The sequence below is a fragment of the Lithobates pipiens genome, unplaced genomic scaffold (assembly GCF_037356315.1).
Source record: "Lithobates pipiens isolate NorthernLeopardFrog02 unplaced genomic scaffold, aLitPip1_a1.2 Scaffold_18, whole genome shotgun sequence".
Taxonomy (NCBI): Eukaryota; Metazoa; Chordata; class Amphibia; order Anura; family Ranidae; genus Lithobates; species Lithobates pipiens.
In genome coordinates this window covers 237457619-237482367 of record NW_027507758.1, presented here as the reverse complement: position 1 = coordinate 237482367, position 24749 = coordinate 237457619, and positions in this window count along the sequence as shown.

Sequence of the window (24749 nt, the reverse complement as noted above, 5' to 3'; positions counted from 1 at the left end):
GTGACTTTTGTTCGTTGTAGAACTACAAGCAATCATCCTTTGAAACCACAAATAGCAAAGCCAAATAATCAGTAAAAAAAAAACCTTAACACTACCAAATACATAAAGCCCCATGCACCATTAATGCACAGCATATGTTGATGTTCCCTTCCTTACACCAATCCTTCTTCTGCGCAGAATAAGTACAATTTAATAGTGTTACTAGAACAGACAAAAAGGTCTGATCAAATTTATTGTAAAAAAAAAAAAAAAATTAAAAAAACATTGAAAACCAGTAACTATTACATGAAATTATGCTTTTTTTTTGCAGAGACAAAACTTTACAAAACTCTAATTTAGTTTATCAGTGGTAATGTAATGTGTAGTAAATACAGTGGGACTAGGATTTGTTTGTAGAAATAGTGGAGCAGTTGCCATTGATACCCTATAAGGTTTAATGTATTAAACAAATAGAGGAATCTGACTGACTGCAATGGTCCATTTGCTCAAGTTTTATTTATTTTTTGCTCTAGTTTTTGTAAAGCAGTTCCTACAGGGGTTTGTTGGGTAAAACAAAAATGTTTGATTATTTTATATTTTCATCAGTCATAACTAACAATCATGAATATTTGCAAGTTAACAGGATTTTTTTTTTTTTTTAGGACGTGCTTGCTGTGTAGCCCCCAATATGCATCCGAAACAATATACTTACGCTTCAAGTTGACATTATACCTGATAATATTAAGAGACCATTTGATGGTTGCTAAAGCACTTAGTGTTAACATACTATAAAATTCTGAATTGTTGAACATTCTGTTAAAATAAATAATAAACATGACTGTAGTACTCTTTGAATGTATTTTACAATGATTATACACAATACCAGCAATATTTTGATGAGGTCTGTGGTGACTTTTTCCAATTTGCAGTGACCTTTAAGTAGATTAAATCAGATGTGAACTTTTGCAGCTTCCCCAATCTGTCAATATTACAGGTCAGGTTAAAAGCAAGGTCATTAATTAAAATGCGCTGCCTATTTACTTCAATAATATCCCTTAATTATTCTTTCCTTGTCTACGAGGCAAAATATTAGTTTACATGATGATAACTCATTTAATTCTGGTAGCATGGAATAGAGTCTGCTTTTATAAGAATCTAAAATTGCATTAAATATCCTTTATTTATATTATTTCATGTCTAATTGTTTTATAACTTTTATTTGATGTAAAGTCATAAATACAGGCAAAAAAGCACTTCTTCAATTTTTTTTGCTAGAAAATTACTTAGAACCCCCAAACATTATACATTTTTTTCTAACACCCTAGAAAATAAAATGGTGGCCATTGCAATACTTTTTGTCACACCGTATTTGCGCAGCAGTCTTAGAAGCGCACTTTTTTTGGAAAAAAATCACTTTTTTGAATAAAAAAATAAGACAACAGTAAAGTTAGCCCATTTTTTTTATTTTGTGAAAGATAATGTTACGCTGAGTAAATTGATACCCAACATGTCACACTTCAAAATTGTGCCTGCTTGTGGAATGGCGTCAAACTTTTACCCTTAAAAATCTCCATAGGCTACATTTAAAACATTCTACAGGTTGCATGTTTTAAACTCCAGAAAAGGTATATGGCTAGAATTATTGCTCTCACTCAATGATTGCGGCGATACCTCACATGTGTGGTTTGACCACCGTTTTCATATGCAGACGCTACTCACGCATGAGTTCGCTTCTGCAGGCAAGCTCGTTGGGACGAGCAGCTTTAAAAAAAAAAAAAATCTTATTTATTTTACTTGATTTTTTAATTTTTTTTTTAAAATTGGGTCACTTTTACTTCTATTACAGGGTATATAAACAACCCTTGTAATAGAAAAAAAAAAGCATGACAGATCCTCTTAAATATGAGGATCTGGGGTAAAAAAAAATCAGATCTCATATTTGGACTTAAATGCAATAACGCTTTAAAAAACAATTTTCTTATTTATTTTACTTGATTTTTTTTAATTAAAAAAAAGGATCACTTTTATTCCTATTACAAGGAATGTAAACATCCCTCAAATCTCATATTTGGACTTAAATGCAATAAAAAATAAAAATAAAAATTGTCATTTGAAAAAAAATACAACAGAAAAATGTGCCTTTAAGACGTATGAGTGGAAGTAACGTTTTGACATCACTTCTGCCCTGCTCCATAGTATGGAGACAGGTGGGAGCCATCTTCCCCTCACTCCTCTCCATACACAGCCATGGACAAGTCCCGATCGCCTCTGCAGCTGCCGACGGCTCCGGTAAGTGGCGGAGGGCACGGGGGAGCGGCGGGTGGCACCTCTCCCACCGCTGATAATGGTGATTTCACGGCGAATCCACCGCAGAGACCACCATTATTGTAAACAGGAGCACCACCTCTAAAGATGGATTTTTGTCAGCTTATTGATATTGTTTTACTGACATCTGCTTTGTTCAGCATTGATGTAAATGGGAACATCCACCAGCATGCCCAGAATATAAGCATATGCTTAGCGAAATGCTGCATTTCTAATGATAGAATTTTATTACTACATGTGTAGCACCCTCCTAGCTTGCTAGGAAAATGTAGCTTTAGCTCCTTCTGTAATCAAGGGAGCAGTAATTGTGACCAAAAAACAATGACCAAAAAAACAATATGAGCACTCTGTTTGGGATCACCACTCACCTTATATGAGCTGGTGATTGCTGCTGATAGATTAATCAACCCCTTGGTTGAACAAATATGTTTGCAGAGCATGAGAATGTGTGGCAAATCGTATTGATGAGTGATTGAGGAAGTGGTGGCACTTTTTCACATGGTGTGGTGTGAAGACAACTTGAACTGGACATTCACTGAATGTTATATAAATTATTTTGATAAAGACTGAACATTTGAGACTCATATGGACTTTTTATGCACTATATTTAACAGTGGATGTTATTTATGTTTTTCATTTATTGCTTTAAGCACTCATGTTACAGTTGCATTTCTATAGTTGTATTTTTCACTTTATATGATGTATATAGTTTAATTGTTCATTTTGGCCTGTTCAGGATCTCATAGGCTGGGAATTTTATTATTTCACCCTGCCCCTGGAAGACGCTTCTGGAGCTTAGAGTGGGAGATTCAAATTGACCAGCCTGAATATGTATTGGGTTCCGGACAATCCCTGGAGTGGACTGAATAACTGCTCTAGGAGACCCCAAAGATGCCAGGATCAAATGTTAAAATGGAATTTGCTCCGAGCCGACTGCAGAACCACACCACAAGGGATCTCACTAACTGGGTTGTGTCCAGAGGAAGCTGGGAGGAAGCAGCTTTCCTATGGACTTATGAGTAGTGGCCTTAAGTTGATCCCTGAGACTGTGTGCTGGACACCGCACAGGCTAATGATAGTTGCACAGTGGTGGAGGGTAACCAGATTCCCAAAGACTTGCCCCATGGTCTTCAGCTGTGGAGCCTTAGACTATTCACTATTACCATTACTGCTGCTGCTAGAAAGATTTCCCTCTGTCCACTATCTACTGCTGAGTATTTTTGGAGTATCCCATGCCCCCAACCCCTCTCATGTTATAGGTTTTATCAACAATAAATCACATAAAAAAGACAACCAGTAGAGTGTTTATGGAAGCTGGAGTGAGTGGTCTGTTGATTGGGTAGCTGGTAGCCTCTGTACTGTTTGAAGGAGTTCAAATCATTGGCAGGAGTAGCACTACACACGCATAAGCCTTTGAGACAGCTCTCTTCTTTACCCATGTAGTTACCTTCCTTGTCTCCCCTTGTCTCCCCTGCTGCTCAGCTCCAGGATCCAGGATTTTGTTTTCACAAACATAGATCCATTTTGCTCTCCCGATTTGCTATAGAAAGTATGGTGTTCTGTTATTACAACATCCCCTTCTTAAATTTGTCACATATGTTATGCTCTCGCCTGCATTGAAATAAATGATTCTCAATTTAATTTAATGTGTGCAAGGCATTCCTTCCTATTTGTATAAGTAAAGCAATTGCTCTTTTGTAGTGTACTTCATCTTCATCTGTTCTGAGCCTGACATCAGAAGTACTCCTTAGAGGAATGACATGATAATGAAGGAGAGATGGAGCTCATTGCTGATTGTGTTGATATATCTCAAAAGTATGCTTTGAAGTCCTTTTCTTCCCTGCAGACATTACCTTTAGACCAGACTGTGATTTTAAATAGGTTATATTTATGTAAACAACTTTATTGTTATATGCGTTAGTGCATTGTGTAAATTAATTTGGACTCCTAAGAGTCAGTAAACTAAATCACTTGATGTTTTTATGTTTATAATGTGCAACATGTAGGTTTGGAGCTGATGTGAGTTTCAGAGACATTTGCCTGTTTGATGTACAGTATGCATAGTTACATAGTTAGTCAGGTTGAAAAAAGACACAAGTCCATCCAGTTCAACCAAAAAAAAAAAAAAAGTGAATTGTTGCAATTGGTTTTGTGAGAATCCTCAAGGGTCTTATTACTGGTTCATTAGCTTGTGCACAACCTAAACAGCAAATATTTACTGTATATGCTATTATAAATGATCACCTATAGATAAACTATACAATGTGTGTGGTATCGGAAAACAAAAAAAAACAGATATACAAATTACCTTTATTAGCCTTCAAAATAATTGCAATCCTTCACAACACACTTTTGGCAACATTCATAAAGCTTCTGGAAACTGTCAGCAAAGGCCTCTTTAGTAATTGATCACAGAACTGCTGTCACACATTCTTGGATTGCCGCCACGTTTGCAAAATGTGAGTCTTTCATGATGCTCTTCAGGTGGGGAATTTTTGGGTCTCAAGGAAAACAGTGAACACCATTCATTTGCCACTTGGATTCTAAAAAGAACTGGCAGCACCAGTTCTTATTTCCTGTGGCGATGGTTCGCAGAAAGGATGGATCCTGGCCACACATGTTAAAGAAATCTTTCAGAGGTTTCCATCCGTTTTGCTTTTTTTGCTTTCTGCTCGTCTGTGAGCTTGTGCGGCACAAACCAGGAACAGATCTTCCACTTACCCAAATCTTTGATGGTGCACACCGCGTCCCTACTAATACCCAATTCCTCTACCATCAATCATAGAGTCGGTCGCCAATCTCATGCCAGCTTTTTTCGCACTCACTACTCGATAATGTCTGGGGTTCTGCTTGTTGACGGCCAACCCAAATGTGGCTCATCCTCAGTTGTGTCCTTCCTTTTGCGCAAGCGCTTGAACCAGTTGTAAACACATTTTCTACTCACAGCTTCCATAACATACACTTGCACAAACATTTCATGTGTCTTCATCACCATTTTCCCCAATTTGTAGCAGAACTTGATGTGACCTTACTTCTCATGCTGACTACGTTCAACTGCCCACAATGGGTTTACCATGACGATCAAGTGTACTCCACACTAGGTGGTGCTTTTTCCGTTTTCAAAAGTGTTTATTAGAAAATAACAATCAGAATATAGGATACACTGTGGTGAAGCATATATAGTTATACAAAACAAAAGATGCGAATTATATAGTGCACATCGTATAAGTTCAACAATGAGTGAACATGGCAGAATAAGCAAAAAAAGGACACTACGAAAGCAAAGTGAATAACCTGAGAGGCAACTTTTGAGATAAATAATACCACATGGATCGAAAGGAAAAGAATATTGGTGAGAAATCAGGAAAGACAAAAGAAAGGAATATGAAGAAAAGAAGAGAAGGTGACAGGATAGCAGAGCAAAGAGAAGGAGAGACCAGCACAGTTAATAGAGAAGTCTAAAGGTAGACCAGGGTTTCCATTTAGTGTCATATAAAGGGATAGAGTCATACAAAGTGTGGTGAATTTTTTCAACATGCATCATGAGATCTATACGGGAGAGGATCTGGGAAAATGACAAAGAGGGAGATTTCCAATTAAGTGCTATAGACCATAACATGGCTAGGCAGATCGAATGAATCAAACATCTTAAAGGTTTAGGAGTGTCCGGTGGAGCAACAAATAATAAGGCATGAGATACATCCATGTCTATAGTATAACCAGCTACCTTATTGATCATATCAAAAAGCAAACCCCAGAACGGCTGAATACGGGCGCAGTCCCAAAAAATGTGTTTAAATGAACCCGGACAGGGGCAGCCCCTAAAACAGGTAGGGGAGACCTGGGGAAACATGCTGTGTAACCGTTGAGGCGTATAATACCATCTGGTAAGTAACTTAATAGCCGTTTCTCTAAGGGAGAGAGATTTAGAGCATTGGCGCATGTTCCTCCAGGCTCGGTCCCAATCCAAGGCGTCCTGATCCAATTCAAGTTCATTTTCCCAGTTGGCACGGTATGGCAACCCTACGGTCTCAATCATCGAGGACATGGACACGTAGAGGTCAGAGATAAGGCCCCTCTGTCTAGGAGCCGTGAGGCAAATATCCTCGAAGGAAAACCCTTGGGGACAGGAGTAAGGGCCAGGGTAATGTTGTGAGAAAAAATGGCGAATCTGCAGATAGTGGAAGAATTCTGAATTCGGGATGGGATGGTGGGAATGTAATTCCTGAAATGAGGCAAACCGGGAGCCCACCAGGAAATCCTTCAAAGTGACCAGGCCAAGTTCAATCCAGATTCGGAACGCGTCACTAGAATTATGAGTCGATATGAATCTAGGGTCACCTAAGAAAGAGACCCCAACCGGAGTCTGGGGTACTAAGCCGTATTTACTGCCATACATATGCCAGAGGCGCATGGCATCCAAAACACAAAAATTTTTATGGATGTAAGGGCAATGCGGTATATATGGGGACCACATGACATTCGATAGAACCAAAGGACGTATGGATTCCTGCTCAAATTGAACCCACGGTACCCTAGAGTTCCTAATTGACCATTGGGCCTGCTGGGAGAATCTGCTCGCCAAGTAATAAAGCCAAATTTGTGGGACACCTAGGCCACCCCTGGAGGCAGAACGGTACAGGACGCTCTCACAAATCTGGGGGGTTTATCCTGCCAAATAAATCTATTAAGACATGATTGAAGACGGTCTATATAAGATTTTGAGATCCTAATTGGGAGGGATCGAAAAGCATATAATAAACGGGGGAGTATAACCATCTTAATAGCCGTTATGCGCCCTAGGAAGGAGATGTGTAAGTTAGACCAAGATTTCAAGGTGGACCTAATTTTAGTAAACAACTGAGGATAATTAGAGGAGAAGAGGAGTTTATAATCACTAGAGAGGGCTATGCCTAAGTAAGAGAGGTGGGAGGAGGGCCAACGAAAGGGAAATGTCTGTTTGAGGTGAGAGAGTTCCTGCGGGGGAATACCTATGGGAAGGGCTTCAGATTTAGATATATTGATGGATAATCCTGAGATAGTAGCAAATCTCGACAAGGACTCAAACAGATTGGGAAGGGAAACTAATGGGTTAGTCAGAAACCTAGGTGGTGCTTTTTGATGCGTCTCTGGATGCGCATGTGCCACACTTGGTCCATGTTGCTGTTGAGATATCGGACCATTTACCAAAATTTTTAGCCATACATCGTATATTTTTACCTTCAAGTTTATTTTTACCTTAAAGTTACGTTTATACAGTAATGTATTATTTATTTATTTTCTCCATTAGTTCTAGGAATGCTTATTTCATTACCAAAATTTTAACACATGGTGCTTCCACAATATATACTAGAACTTCCTGAGATTTATATGTTCATCAATAGCTTTGCACTTGTCAATTGCTCCTACAGACAGAAAAAAATTAAATTAACATTTATGCGAGCTGAGGGAGGGCTGTATATACTGTCTTTTATGCATTCAGGTCTGTCTGTGTAATTTGATACTGCTATTAGGGTCTATTCACAACACAGACTACTTACAGTGCCTTGAAAAAGTATTCATACCCCTTGAAATTGTCCACATTTTGTCGTGTTACAACCAAAAATGTAAATGTATTTTATTGGGATGTTATGTGTTAGCCCACGTACACACGGTCGGAGATTTTGCCAACCAAATCCGTCAGATTTTGCCCGTCGGATTTAGTCCGACGGATTGTGTCCGAAACTGTTGCATACACACGGTCGGGCCAAGTTGGCGAAAAATCCGATCTTTCAGAACGTGATGACGTAATTTCATTACGATGGGACTACATTCAGGCTAGTAGCCAATAGCTTTGATGTAGGAATTTGATCTGAGCATGCGTGGCACTTGGTCCGATGAAAATGCTCTACACATGATCGGATTAGGTCCGTCCAGCCCAGTTGGTCGGGAAATATTTCCAACATGTTGGAAAATTGGGTCGGACGGAGATTCGGACGGAATCAGTCCGATGCATACCACACACAGTCAGATTATCTGACGACACGGTCCGATAAGACTCATTCCGACAGATTCTCTGACCGTGTGTACAAGGGCTTAGACCAACACAAAGTGGCACGTAATTGTAAAGTGGAAGGAAAATGATAAATGGTCTTCACATCATTTTTTCAAATAAATGTCTGAAAAATGTGCTACGCATTTGTATTCAGCTCCCCTCAATACCTTGTAGAACCACTTTTCACTGCAATTACAGCTGCAAGTCCTTTTGGGTATATCTCTACCAGCTTTGTACATCTAGAGAGTGAAATTTTTGCCCATTCTTCTTTGTAAAATAGCTTAAGCTCTTTCAGATTGGATGGAGAGCATCTGTGAACAGCAATTTTCAAGTCTTACCACAGATTCTCAATTGGATTTAGGTCTGGACTTTGACCGGGCCATTCTAAAGCCCCATAATCACATTTTCTGATGATTTTTGTCTTCAGATTTACCAAAACCATATAATATGAGGTCAAACCTTAGGATTAATACATGAATATGCTTTGATCTAAACCATTCCATTGTTGCACTGGCTGTATGTTTTGGGTCATTGACCTGCTGTAAGGTGAACCTCTGCCACAATCTCTAGACTTTTGCAGACTCTAACAGGTTTTTTTCTAAGATTGCCCTATTTTTGGCACCATACATCTTCCCATGAACTCTGATTAGCTTCTATGTCACTGCTAAAGAAAAGCACCCCATGACATGATGCTGCCACCACCATGTTTCACATGGGGATGGTGTGTTCAGGGTGATGTGCAGTTTTGGTTTTCCGCCATGCATAGCGTTTTGCTTTTAGGCCAAAAAGTTCAATTTTTGTCTCATCTGACCAGAGCACCTTCTTCCACATGTTTGCTGTGTTCCCCACATGGCTTCTTGCAAACTGCAAATGGGACTTCTTATGGCTTTCTTTCAACAAAGGATTTATTCTTGCCACTCTTCCATAAAGGCCAGATTTGTGAAGTGCATGACTAATAGTTGTCCTGTGAACAGATTCTCCTTCCTGAGCTGGGCATCTCGACACCTCCTCCAGAGTTACCATGGGCCTCTATGCTCCTATTCTGATTAATGCTTTCCTTGGCTGGCCTGTCAGTTTAGATAGATGGCCATGTCTTGGTAGGTTTTCAGTTGTGCCATACTCTTTCCATTTTCTGATGATGGATTGAACAGTGCTCTGTGAGATGTTCAAAGCTTGGAATATTTTTTTTTACAACCTAACCCTGCTTTAAACTTCTCCACAACTTTATCCCTGACCCGTATGGTGTTTTCCTTGGCCTTCATGATGCTGTTGTTCACTAATGTTCTCTAAAAACCTCTGAGGGTGTCACAGAACAGATGTATTTATACTGAGATTCAATTACATTTACTAATCAGGTGACTTCTGAAGGCCATTGGTTCCACTCGATTTTAGTTAGGGGTATCAGAATAAAGGGGGCTGAATACAAATTTTCCACACTTTTCAGGTATTTTTTTGTAAAACGTTTTAAAAACATTTATCATTTTTTTTTTACACTTCAAAATCTCAATAAAATACATTCATGTTTTTGTTTGTAACATGACAAAATGTGGAAAATTTAAAGGGGTATGAATAGTTTTTCAAGGCACTGTAAGGCATATAAGTAAATTAGCTTGAATGTTAGGTATGCTAAGGTATGCTCCCCATGTTTGCATTGTCTAAACACATGCTAGGGCATGTGAGTGCAAGAAGTCTACTTTTGTTCTACTTCTGTAAAAAAAATTTTGGATGCAAAAGCAACAGTTTTCTGTACCTGGTCTGCATGCCACTATGTAGAGACAGCACCGAGTCTTTAGTCTGTAGCATCTGTAATAAAAATAGTAAAGAACAATCAAACAATGCTAGTGCTGTAGTGCTCATGATGAGCTGTATAACTGTTTCAAAGCTGTGCAGGGTAGTCTCCTATCAGACCATTCTTCATTTCCACATAGTAAAGCTCTGTATGGTTCCACAATGGAGGCATACAGCATATTTGTAATACCATGAAGTAAGAAAGCATATATGTTTTAAAAGTCAGATAGAGCAGGTGGTTGTATCATGGCTTTCATATGATTGAAGTTAGGGGCTAGATCACCTGCTGGTGGCACTGTGGTCCATTGGCCCAGAGATACAATGTCTGCCAGCACATGTCTCCTTGCAGCCAGCAGGTCTCAAGATTCAGTCTGTGCCTGGTGCTGACTACTGGGTGGGTGTATGTTTTTTTCAGTTAGTTCTCAATGCCATAGCATGCTAAATATATGTGTAAGGTAAACCAGACCTTCACCACTAAAAGGCCAGTGCAGATACCTGTTCATGCTCGTACACATTGCACGTGCTAACATTCATAAGCAAAGGACCAACACAATGCAAGCAATGCCAGTTCATAGCGCACGGATATGTGCATGTGCGCACATTGCGTGTGCGCAAGTGCACGCGTGCACACAACAATTAGCACTTGGCGCCCAGTGGCCTATTTAAACTGGTCTGTCACTGCAAATAAGTGCTGGATGATCTTCAGCTCCTTCCTGACCCACCAAGTCCTGATCCGTTGCTCCTGTTTGTTGTTGTATCACCTGGCTCGCCTTTGGACTTCCCCTCTGCTTGCTCCTTTACTCTGTTACCTAGTATCCTGACTTCGGCCTGTTTATTGGACTTGATCTGCCCGCTGACTTGGTACCAAATTGCCCGGCTGTTACCCGACCTTGGCCTGCCCTCTGGACTTGTGTTTGCCTGATGATTCGGTACCCTGCTGCCCGGTTGTTGCTGCCTACTGCTCTTCTTCTGGTTTCGCTCCTGTCCACACTCTGGTGCCCAGCTGCTTCTACTTCCTGCTCCAAGGACTGTGGCTGCCAGCTCTACCCACCTTCAGAGGGGACATCACCAGCCAGCTACCCGGCACTCGTGCCACTCCTTGCCTTTACACTTTCTGTTCCCACCTTCAGGGGTGTAGGTGGGAGGAGCAAGGGAGGCCTCTATCACATTCCAGTCTCCACCAGGTACGTGATAATATGCCAATTTGCTCTGCTCTGCTGATCTGGGAACCTGTTATCCTAATCATGATCCTGTCAGCCTGTTCCTGTCTCCTGTATATCTGACCCCCAACTTTACCCTGTTCCTGACCTGTCTTACTCATTGACTCTTGCCATTTATCATGTCTTGCATATAGCTCAGTTAGTTGTTAGATAGAGAAGTTTACACTTTATATATTTTAATTTGTTCCTTGGTCAGTTAAGTTGATTTCATTGTATTCAGGTGTACCTCGCTCTTGTTTGTATTGGTTGTCATGTTTTATGCAGTTTGCAGTGTTTGTAGTCTTCTTAATAAATTGTATTGCTGCATTTAGTTTTGAGTCTGCTTGTCACTGTGTAGTCCTACATATATGGTTATGGATATCAGTATGTAGGGTCCTAATGCCCAGGATCTGGCAAAAATCCCACTTTTGTCATTGAAATTGACCCAGAAATTTCAGAGTTTGTCTAAAGCAGTATTTAGAAAGATTCAGCTTTAGTCCTTCAATGTGATATAGAACAATTTTAAGGTACCTTGTCTTGAAGACCCAAAGTTGGGCCGAATACAAAATGTAATTTAGATAACAATGTACACCAGGTATGATACTGAGTTAAGAAATCCTTAAAAACAACAAGTGCTGAAGCTCACCCATAAGGTATATGCTTAGCATGAAATAGGCCTTCATAGGTATAAAAAAAAAAACAGCAAGGTCACTACTGTACTTCTACAGAAAAACCTGATTATATTCACTTTGAAGATCCAGGGTAGAAAATAATTTGTTTCCTCTAATTTTTGAAAATACTTCCTCAGTATATAGCAAAGGATGACTATCAACAAGCATTATTTTGTGCACAAAGGTTGAAACACAAGCTAATACCTCCTGTTTTCTTCATTGTCACCACAATACGCAATATAATTTTTTCAATCATTTCTTGCTCTAGTAAGTTCCCTTACAGATAAGGGTATGCATCTTGATTGCTGACTCACTAGTTTCACATCTGGCTGCATACATTTGTGTATGAAGTTCTTTGCATAGCCAGGTGAGGTGTCCCTTAGTGGGGAAACTATGTGCACTGCTAGCATAGGGGCAACTGAAGCTGTTGTAATAAGACCGTAACAGCAATTGTAGATTTAGTATAGCAAAATGATCCCTGCCCAGCATAATGACGTTTTATATTCACTTGCAAGCAACCAAGCTTGGGATATGTTCTTTAAGATTATTATCCAGTTTTGGAGTAGAGGCAGTATGTGATTAATTTGCAAGTAGATTTTCAGATCAGAAACTCCTGTATTAAGCATGAGGATAGTGGATAGTAGTGTAGCAGTAGCCCCCGTAGGGGCTGCTAAATGATGTGGCCCACCCGTCACTCTGCCCGGCCTGGCATTAACTTCCTAGACACCCCAAGACAACTAACAGTCCGCTGGCTTTGTTTTTGTTGTTTTATTGGGGAAATTCAACTTGGATGGGTATGGGAATTATGGGATGCCCAGTGAATATTAGCAAAGTTGCTAGGGACAACTATGTACACTCTTTGTACACTTTTCCAGACTCCTCCAGCACAACTCTTCACTTCCTTTCTAGTGGTTGCAGGATCAGCTAACACATGGTGGTTAGGCCTGACACTGGCTCATCCAGGTCTAAGTAACTTGCACTTTGTAGGCAGGGACCTTGGCCCCCCCTATAGTGTAGCAGAAAACACGGAAAGTCTTTATAGTGCTAACTGTCCTTCTACCAGAAACCATGAATCAGACTGAGACCGAAGTACAGTTAAATCACACTTGTTTAATAATAATAAAAAAATTAACAGCGTAAACGTAGTCAAAACATAGCCAGAGTTCAAGAAGCAGAACGGATAGTCAGACAAGTCAAAATGTCAGGGAGCCAGAGAACAGCGTAGTAGAACAGCAAGCAGGATCTGGAGCCAAAAGGAATGTCAGTCAAGCAAGTCTTTAACAGGAACACAGTAGAGCATCTAGAGATATGACCAAGGCAAAGGCAGAGATCATCTGGACTGGATGGCTTAAGTAGGCAAGACTAACGGGCAGGATACCATCAACAGGAGAGTCACTATGGAGAGATAGGAGCTGGCAATTAGCTGACAGCTGAGCAGCCAGCTCAGAGAAGGAAGGGCTAAGCCCAGCCCTGACACCTCCTGGTGGACTACTGCTCACCAGTCAGTCCTCCTCAGGTCCTGTCAGCCCTCCTTGCTGCAGCTGCCTGACTTCATGGCCCATGACATCACAATCCTCACTGGCTCCACACCCAGCTCTGACTGCTTCCTTCCAGTTTACTCTGGCATACCGCCCCAGTACTCCCGATTCAACATGTAACTCACCAGCCCTCCTGGCTGCAACCTGGGGTTCCTTCCTGAAGACTTGCCTGGCAGTACCTGCTGTCCTCCTTGACTCTTCTCTGTGCTTCCTGTTCGACTCCCTCATGAGTTCCCCCCAGACTGGGGAGCTCCCCCAAAGGCCCCAACACCCCAGCACTCCAGCCTCAGTTCTTCTGCCCGACAACTCCTTCCCAGCTGGGCTGACCCTGGGTATTTCAAGGAGGCCTACCCCCTGTCAATCCTAGTTGGGGATTGGTCGGGGCTCCCTGAGACACCACAGACAGCTCCACCCCTCTTATCCTCCTCTTCTTCTAAAATCCTCCAAAAGAAAGAGGGAGGTGACAGTGGAGTGATGCTGTCTGTGAGTCACAGCTGCTACTCTGAGCCACTCCCAGTCCACACCGATCAAAACAATCTAGCTTCTAGCTCCCAATCTAGCTTCCAGCTAGGCCTGCTTAAATTTGCCTGTACTACAAAAATCCTAACTTCTAGCACCTACCTAAGTAGAGGTTGCTACAGTAGTAATAGTTACAAAGCACACATGTTTGTCTGGAATAGAGTCACATTTCTCCACACTCTTCAAACCTGTCTAGCAGTGAGTGCACCTTTTTGTTGCATTTATGGCACCATGCATCTTTTGCTGGCTACGCAACATAGTTTACAATGTGCTGTGTTGAACCAAAGTTAAAGCAATACTTATTATGAGCATGCTGTATCTTTGCCTTGGGCCTGAATATGTTGTCTTATGAGAGGCAAATTCTGAATTTACAGTTAATACAATGTGCTGCCAATAGTCTCCTGACTAATGGTTTTTGCCTTAGCCACTTCAGTTTCATTTTAACTTGAATTTGTTACAGTCTCTGCTAGAGTTAAATCATTTTCCAGGAGCAAACTTTCTCTAATGTGGGTTTTTTTTTTTGCTAATTGGTCTTTAATCATTTTATCCGTTAGTGCATCAACCTCACAAGTAACAATCAGCTCCCTCAAAGCTGCTATAAATCGCACCGTGAATTTGCAATTATGCTGACCATGTTGTCCAAATTTACACCGTTCTGCAACCACATTTACTTTTGGCACAAATAAGTTATTCAATGCAGTGATAGCTGTTTTATAAGTGTTGTCTGCTTCTGGTAGAGTATAGGAAATATACTAGCTTCTGCTCCTATTGCCTGGGAGCAGAAGGATAGCGTATTTCCTATACTCTACCAGCATATGCTCATATGTGGGTGCAGGCCCCTTTAATTTTAATTTTTTTTCTTGACATTCCTCCCTCAGCAACTCAGGGAGGCAATACCTGATGAGGCAAAGGTAGCTGGGCAAGTGATCTTCAGCGAGGTGAGGGGCCTTCCACTGTCAGAACCAGGGAACCATTTCTCTGGAAGATCTGGCTACTGTGGGGAGCACTATCCTCTATTGCTACTACAGTACTGTATTTCCATTAGGTTGGCAGTTTGTATTTGGGCCATACATCCCTCCAGGGTATCAACTGTGTTATCACAGCTACTTTGGACTTCACTGAGAGGGGCAATATTTATGATGATAATCACAAATTATTCTACTGTTTTACTGAAGTAATAATTCCGAACTCTTTGTTATTATAGAGTCTTATAATGACCATGCTATGTAACCACATAATAAAGTGACTGGGCCACAGAGACGTTGCTTTGAAGAGTCCATGTGTGTGCAACTTTCCTAATCTATTTTGTATTATTCTGCAATGTATGTTCTTTGCCATTCTGGCCCTGTTTTGCATTATTGCTTATAACTTTAAACCTGCTTAGTAAACTGCAAGCTACAGTTACTTCCTGTCTGATCACTCTGGTAATTACCTATTCTGTTAAACTAGTAAAGCACTTTCTAGCAGTAGGTAAGTCTTCCTGATTAGCAACAAGGATGTAATTCTTGAAAATATTAATTCTAAAACACATGAATTCAAGCCTTAAAAAGGCATTTCAGGCTCACATGCCGCTGTAGATTAATAGAAAGAGCTGACAGGCATTCACAGATCCTTCAGCAAATTTTTGTTGATACTCAGATAAAATACAGTCATAATAAAATTACTAAGGCGTTTCAGCCTGTGTTGCCTTAAAGTGATTGTAAATGTTTTATTTTTTAAAAACAAAAATACAAGGGTTTTGCACAGAGCATCCCTGATCCTCCTCTTCTGGGGTACCCTGACGGCACTACTGGCTCCTCCTTTTCATCGGGTTCACTGATGGAGAGCCTCTTTATATGGGGGCACCTGTGCAGGTGCGCTCATAAGTCCCGCTGCTGCATCCATTGACTCAGACAGCAGGACACGGCCCCTCCTCCTGCTCCCGTGTCACTGGATTTTATTGACAGAAGCTGGGGCCAAAGGCTCCTGCTGCTATAAATCTATCCAATAAGGACGGAGACAGCAGCCTGAGTCGCTGGGCTTGTGCACATCACTGGAACACACAGGCTCAGGTAAGAAAAAGGGGTGGGGGGGAGGCTCTGGGGACAGCTGCAGCACAGACTTTTTTTTACCTTAATGCATATTAGGTGAACAATCTGGAGACTTTACAACCCCTTTAATCATATAGGCTGCTGTAGAGCTAGACACCCTCTTTGCTAATCTTGTTGTGTCCTGTAGTCTGGGAGGCAGTGTAGTTAAGGTGTGATAAATAAAAAGTTTAGGCATCCATAAAACAGAAACAGGAACAGGAACAAACTTGAAAAATATAGAAAATACTAAACAGTATATGCAACAACTGTAAACACTGACATCTATAGGTCAGATGCATGAACACCACATGGTATACTTTTTCTTGTAGTTCTGTGAATGACATTGGGGAGTGTACCTATGACTGGAGACATCAGGATTTCAAAGATCTTATTATTATTATTATACAGGATGTATGTAGCGCCAACAGTTTGCACAGCACTTTACAACATAAGGGCAGACAGTACACTTACAATACAAATCAATACAGGAGGGACTAGAGGGCCCTGCTCGTTAGAGCTTACAATCTAGAAATCTTATATTTTGGTCCTCTGGAAACTATTCACTGGAAATAATAAAATGCATTTGACCTTTTAAAATATGAGGTCCAGCATTTCTGGTGAGTTTGCTTTATGGAAAGTGGTGACTTGTGAAACAGAGGGTACAGTACAAGAGAAGAAGCATTCAGACCACATTTAAGAATTCTGCTGTCACGCACACTGTGGCGGTGTGAACAGAGTTTGATATTGATATCACATAGGGAGTATAATATTTATTATGACTTTTTGTGTTGCACATTGTAATAAAGGTGCCTTTTGATATTTAGCACATTTAAGGTTCATGATATCATGTTTTGTTCATATAACGAATTATACAGAAGGTATCTTTGCTTTGGTTCTAGATGACTATATAAAAATAGTATAATAATAGCAGCTCCTGTCACTGGAAATATTTCAGTTTCTTTTTCTGATCAAGTTCACACACACACACACACACATATATATATATATATATATATATATATATATATACTTACCTTTAGAAGGAATTATTTATTTTAGAATGCAGTGATTTTTAATAATACATTTAAATTACTGCTCTTAGAAGCATGTGATTAAAAAGTGCAATGCCCAGTATTCATTTTTTTTGTTACATATTTCAGCAACATCTGAAATATGTGTCTTTCTGTATCACAGACAACAACAAGCTTTGCTGATTTTTCAAAAAAAAAGGAACTGAGGATTTGCTTTGTGTCTGACTGCCTGAGTTGCTGTCTACAGAATGCAATCGATTTGATCAGGTTGCACGTCAGTTACATCCAAAATGAGACGATGCATCTTTTCTACCTGAATGCTTGACAGTTTGGTCTGCAGCATTAAAGGTTACAAGCCATTTTTCAAAAGCGATGTTAATCTAACAACAGTTTGAACGCGCCAGCAGCATTAGAAAGTATTATTCCAGGCAATGTTTCTGTTCTGAATACAGCAAACATCCCAAGAATATCTAGCCTGCTCTTATTGATGATGTGTTAAAATAGGATTATATTGCATTGACTGCATTCTAAATGTACAGGCTGTCAATACAGTTTTCTGGGCGCTGTAATTGGATTCAAGGAAAAGAATAAAATAAGATCTATAAAAAAATGTTCATGTTTCTGGTATATGTAAATGCTGGCTTATGGGAAATTAATAGGCAACTTTCATTCCACTGCACCATTGATTCATAAGTGGCCATTACTCATTGTACTTTGCTAGAATATTATATAACTCAATATAAGTTTGCAAAGTATAAATGCCGTATAAACGGAATGCAAATATTTGTTGGTTCTGGTATCTAGGTGCTCTGCAGATTTCACCACCAATTGCACTTGTTGCATTTAGTGGGTCCCAATATGCAAATGCACCATTTACCTGTCATTGTACAACTGCTAACAGCAACTTAAAGCCCAACTCAAAGTTGGACACCAACTACAGCAATTGGCATTCCTGCTCCCCTTGGCCCTGTCTACCACAATTTTTATGTATACATAGTTCTGTGTACTATTTTTCCTGGCTGTCTTTTCCTCGATCATGTAATGTGTATTGTCCTTTCCTCCTCTTCTTCCCTCCAGTAGTAGGAAGTTTATTCTGCTACAGGCATATTAGGAGTCCAAGGCAGTAAGACGATGCACAACCAAGGGAGGGTTATCTATGCCCTGGTTTATGGCAAGTGGGTTGAATAACTCTGGGAGTCATTCAATCTGGAAGACAAGTGGTGGCATCAGAATAGAGTGAACTCATTTGAGGGACACTGCCAGACAGGAGGTGAATAGTGTAGTGACAGATGCTTTTTTTTCCATGAATAGTGCTGTAAAATGTGTTTGCACTTTGTTTATCTAAAGTGGAGGTTTCAAACCTGTTAGGCAGTAACTTGCAGCCAAGAGAATGAAGTCAAGTTTGAAAAACTTACATCAAACCCTTGCCTTTGTGAGTATAGTGGGTGGAATATGAGTAAGTTCACACCATTGGTCTTTTATGTATTTTAACACACAGTCAGTTGTATCTTCATCTTTTAGTAAGATACCTTTAGAGAAATGTTTACGAAGCTGGAGTATTTAATCCAAATATGTGATACATAGGTATCTATGCTGAAGCATAGAAAAACCAAGGAAAAAATGCATTTAGATTGTAAGCTCTAATGAATAGAGCCCTCTGATTCCTACTGTATTAAATGGTATATTACTGCCTGCCCTCATGTTGCAAAGCACTGTGCAAACTATTAGCACTATATAAATCCTGTATATTAATGATAATTGTAAACACGTGTAAAGCGGATTAAATATGTGTTATTGGAAATTCAAACACAAAATGTCGAGGAGAAATTATTTTGTAAAAGCAGGAATACATTTTCTTTTTTTTTTTAATGCAGTGCATTTAAAAGGGAATACAACACATGCAAGCAAGTATATGATAAAAACACACAAGGCAAAACAAAACAAACAAAAGAAAGAAAAAAAGCTTTAAAAAAGTTTAAAACATAAAAAACACATAAAATGGAAACAAACCCATTTAATCTGTACTTTTCTCATTGCAGTCATGCTTTTTCTCAACTAACAATCCTTTTATTTTGTGTATTTGGCAAAGCATAGCAAAGCCTAATAAAAGAATACAATTATACAAAGCAAATACATAAGAAAAACAGCAGGTCTTGGAACAGCACTCATACTGTAGTTTATAACTGTCCCTGATTTCCAAGGACATCTCCAGATACTGGATATTCTTTTTCCCCTGGAAATCTGTTTCATGTTTTACAGTAAAATCTCTTTTATCAAAATAAAGTTTACAAAGCATGGCAATGCTTTAATATTGCCAACAAATGACATGTGTTTCATAATAGGCATGTGATACACCGCAGTATTCTGAAATATTGTAATTAAGAAGTATATACAGCAAATATTCACTGATAACTCTGGTAACATTTTGTAAATTTTGGTAAAACAAATCACAGTTGTTTTAAGCAGCTGATAATAGTTTGCAGATGATAGTATAATAGTGCAAGGCACATTTTTATGTTTGTGTTTAGTGTAATCTGTTATTTAATTATGCAAAAATTTTTGCTCACAAGGAATGAAATATTTTATAATATATGCTTTAATCAAGCAAGCAGAGGTGAATAACTTGCTTCAGCGTGCGTGGTTGAAATTCAGAATTACCGCTGGAGATCATATTTGGACAGCAAAATGCAAGGTGGGTTTCATGGGCAGATCAGTGGGTGTAGTGTAGTGCTGTAGTTCATTTACCTTTATTTATAAATTTTCCAGATCGCATTTAAAATATAAATTTATTCTCATAACCAGAATGATGATGTCATCACTTTATTACCTATGGTGTCATCTTACCAAATTTCTTTCCATGGCCCTCATAAGCTATTCTGATGTAGTGGTGAGATTACAAATCCGCTGTTTAAAATGATTAACAAAATAACAAGATCTTTTTAAATGTCTTTGGAAAAGTGACTGATTTCCTTACTTTTTTTAAAAAAAGCATCTGTAAACAAGTCAAGCATAAACTTTTCAAGCAGAACTGCATCATAGCTTATATATGCTTCCAGGTGTCATTATCCCAATGGGACTCCATATACTAACTGTTCTCATGTCAGCAATATTATATATGCAGGCGCATTGTTGAGCAGCATCCACCATAAGAAATAGACTATTATCAAAATCTATAAATATAAAATGAATATTTAGCAGCATCCTTTTTTTTCCAGCAGGCAGGGGTGCTTAAAGGATCAGTTTTGTAAATTATACAATTGACTTTCTGCACATTTATATCTTGGACATCCAATGTTTATTAATGCAGTGATAATTTGCATCCTGTTAGCATAATATATGTAAAACAGGCAAAGTGAATACACAAAATGTATTAAAGATCTTTTTGTGACAATGTGTGAAGCACTAACTTGTCATAAACTATATTCCTTTGTAGATAATATTAAACTGTAGCTAAACTGTTAAAATTTTTTGGCTGTGTAGAATAAAATAAATAATATACTTTCATCAAAATAACAAAAAAGAAGTTCTTGTGTCTAAGTTGTTCCTCAACTGGAAAGTGTACACAGTCCTTCCTGAAGTAATGAGGCACCACAAGTCCACTCCTCCTGCTGGCGCTATGTAGTGTAACAAGTACATGAAAGTCTCCTTGTGTGGCTGATGTACTGGAACACATTTACAGTCAGATTTGTGCCAGATTTAAACATTAGCCTTGTAATACTCGGCGTAAAAAACAAAACAAAACTTGGCAATAATTGCGCAAAGTTGCTAATTTTTATTAATTGTAAAAAATCAGGCTAAATCTTGACTGGTTTGGCCATAAAATAAATAATGATTTAAAAATGCATTTCAAATTGTTAGATTTTTTAAATGCTTAGTAGGTTTTCAGTAGGAAATTTCTAAGTTTAAAGGATTTCACTTTAGCTATCGCAGGAATGATTTTTCTAAATGGTGGGTGGAGTGAGTGAGAGTGCTTTACATTGGCACCTTGGGTACCTTCTAATTCCAGCTTGCTTAATTAAAGTATAATTAAAGGCAAAACTTTTTTTTTTTTTTTTTTTAGTTTTGGATAGAGTGCAGAGGGATTAGAACGTTTGTCAGTTTTTATTGCTGTCTGAGATTCACCCTCTCTATTTACTCTCTATTTATCTGTTTACCATTATCATTGAAAGTGAAAATAAAATAAAATCCCAAATGTTGCATTGTCCCCAGAAAAGGAATATAGGGGAAATCTTCCAATGGGGACACTAGTTCTGGTGACCCGGGGGTCCCCAAAGAATTTCCGTAATTTGCAGGGATTTCCTCTGCCCTCCTGTTTGGCTATGGGACAGGAAGTGAATAGAAATCTCAGCAATGGCACACACATGGCAAAATAAAATCTGACAGGCCTTATAATCCTTCCTTACTTTATCCAAAATGAAAACGCTTTGACAATAAAACCTGGAAGCTGATTGGTTGTTATGCACAGCTGCACCAAATGTTGCACTCTACAGCTTTAGTAAATCAACCCCCTCCAGGCAAAAAAAGGCACAAAATTATCCACATAATGTGAGTGCAGGGAGTCATGGCCCTACCCCCTAAGTGAAGATCTACCAGGTATCCTTTATTCCCAGTGTACAGTGGCAGAGAGTCAGCAAAGGTCTCTAATTCAGGACCACACAGTCCGAAAAAGTGCGAAAGAGGAAGGTGACCCTGCAGCTTCACATGACTGGCCTGAAGGCTTTTGTGCATTAAAACACAAATTGCACAAACATACAGCCACTATGGGCAACAAACAGGTACATTTGATTTTGAGCTTTAAGTACTCGTATTAGCTTTGCACTTACACTTTCTGGTGTTGTTTTTGGCTGGGGGTGGAACAACTTTGGTCAGCTTGGTCATAACAATGGTAATGACAGATATCTTGTAGGCCTTCTTTTTAAAGTCAGAAGCAGTCTGTTGCATGCTAATTTAAAACTATATCCAAAATGTGCCCAAAAAGTTGTGTACACAGGACGAATCCATGAAAACATTCTAGTGGTTGGAAGCTTACACAGTTTTTTCTATAATAGACAAAAAACTCTTGTATAGCTAAGAGATAAGGATAGATCACATATCTAGTAGCCAATGTCCCTCCTGGCAGTATGAATGTTATCCCAATTTTTCTCATGAGAGCATAGCTGAAGCAAAAAAAAACTTTAAGGGAGAACCTGTCATGTATAACAAATATACAAATTGAGTCTCTAAAGTATAACTCTGATTGTGGCCCACTTGCTTGGGAGAGTTGGCCTCACTTCTTAAGTGACTTTGCTCTCAGAAGATTGTACATATCTTCTGTGGAGAAAATCACACTTACTAAGGAGGAAGGTGTGTTCCCCTTTGAAACTAGAGGATATGGTCAACTAGGCCACAATTCTACTCATCTTGGAATTAACCCCAGAAAGGTGTTTGAGCTGATGGGCAGCACTATCACACAGATTGCATGTGGAGGCAACACACATTAGCTTTTGTTCCTTCTTCACAACAAATCTAATCTTTTGGACTAGGTGGCAATGGGGAATCAGAAAATGGGTTTATATCCAATAGAATAAGTCCATCCACTGTAACAGGAAACTGGTTATCTCTTAGTACATTTTCTGTAGTACTCTCAGAATGTGGAAGGGTATTACTGCATGAAAAAGTTATACTCTGGTGGAGAGCAAAGTTTCGCACATTATCATATAATGAACATTTTCATATAAAGAACTATGTAGCAAACAGTTTAATTGTATCCACTCTGGAAGCATGTGGACACCAACTGTCTCTGGTAATCCAGCAGCATTAATACTGCAATACAATTTACCATGAACACATGCAATCACATAGTCACAACAAGGTAAATAACTTCAGAAGTCTGTTTCTGCAGATGAACAGCTGGCCCGTTACAGTGATCAATGATCTGCTACTTTCTTTTCAACTTGTTATAAAAACATTTGTGTCTGCAATCTAAAGTACCAGAGTTTTTTCAAAATCTAGTTTTACTATTACCATGTTGCTAGAGTTTACCAAATTACCAGAAGTTCTCATGTTACAGAGATATGTCTCATGTACCAAGACTTTTCTAAAGACAATATGTTAGAAAATGCTGTCATTTTAGACAGTTTCATGTTTTTTTCACTCCCTTGTCTTAGAAAGATGCACATTTAAGACACCATTAGAATTGTGACCCAGTTTATACACTCTTCAAAAAGAGAGGCTATATCAGGATCAGTGGTGGAATTACAAGGGTCGTAACAGTCCTCCCCCTCCTTCCTCTCTCTCGTATGAGATGGGAGAGGAGACAGCCGATCTGCTTTTTCTCCTACCACCGCTCTGCTGAGTGTGTGCTCTACTGCGGGAACTGTGAGCTTGTTAGCCTCACATTTTACATCCCACAGTACACACACAGGAAGGAGGTGGGGGGGGGGGGGGGAGCAGATTGGCTGTGGCCTATACCATTCCATGTGAGAGAGGAAGGAGGGGGGATTAATGAGCGCTGATAGGAGGCACTAATGGGCACTGATAGGTGGGATTGATGAGCATTAATGGCCACTGATACGCTTCACTAATGAGGAGGCACTGATAGGCAGCATTGATGAGCACTGATAGGCAGCACTGATAAGTAGTAATGGACGAACTTCCTACGGGATGTTTCGCGAAAGCGGACCGCGAACGCGGCCGATAGTTTGCGAACCGTAACGTTCGCGGTGGGCCCCATTGACTTCAATGGGAGGCAAACTTTGCAAACCTACAGGTCAAATTTGAAGCCACAAAATAATTACTAGCTGTGCAAATATAGTCCCACCACATGGCCAATGACATAACACATGTATGAGGTGAATCTGGGATCGACAACTACAAGCATTCTTTTTTTATATGTGAAATTGTTGTGACAATTCAGGACTGTGGAGCGCATGAAGGCATTGGAGGAGAGGGAAGGTCAGGGTAGGCAAAGAAGAGGGTGCAGGAGATGATCACCAGCAGCGTGACATACAACAATGACACCTGCACCGTGATAGAGTGATCTGACACCAGCACCGTGATAGAGAGCACTGACATCAGCAGCGTGACATAAAGCACTCACACCAGCACCGTGATATACAGCACTGACACCAGCACCGTGATATACAGCACTGACCCCTGCACCGTGATATACAGCACTGACCCCTGCACCGTAAGCAGCCCCAGGAGGAAGTCATCATAGCACAGGGATGGTGGGAGCCCCTCATAATGAGCATAGCACAGGGATGGTGGGAGCCCCTCATAATATGCACAGCAGAGGTACAGCCCCAGGAGGAAGTCAGCACAGCACAGGGATGGTGGGAGCCCCTCATAATAAGTAGCCCCAGGAGGATGTCAGCATAGCACAGGGATGGTGGGAGCCCTCATAATAAGCAGCCCCAGGAGGAAGTCAGCACAGCACAGGGATGGTGGGAGCCCCTCATAATAAGCAGGCGAGTACGCTTATCGGTCACGATCCCCCCTGCTGTGCTGAACGTCCTTTCTGACAGGACACTGGACGAGGGGCAAGCCAACAGTTCGATTGCAAATTGGGCAAGCTCTGCCCAGAGGTCAAGCCTGCCCACCCAGTAGTCCAGGGGT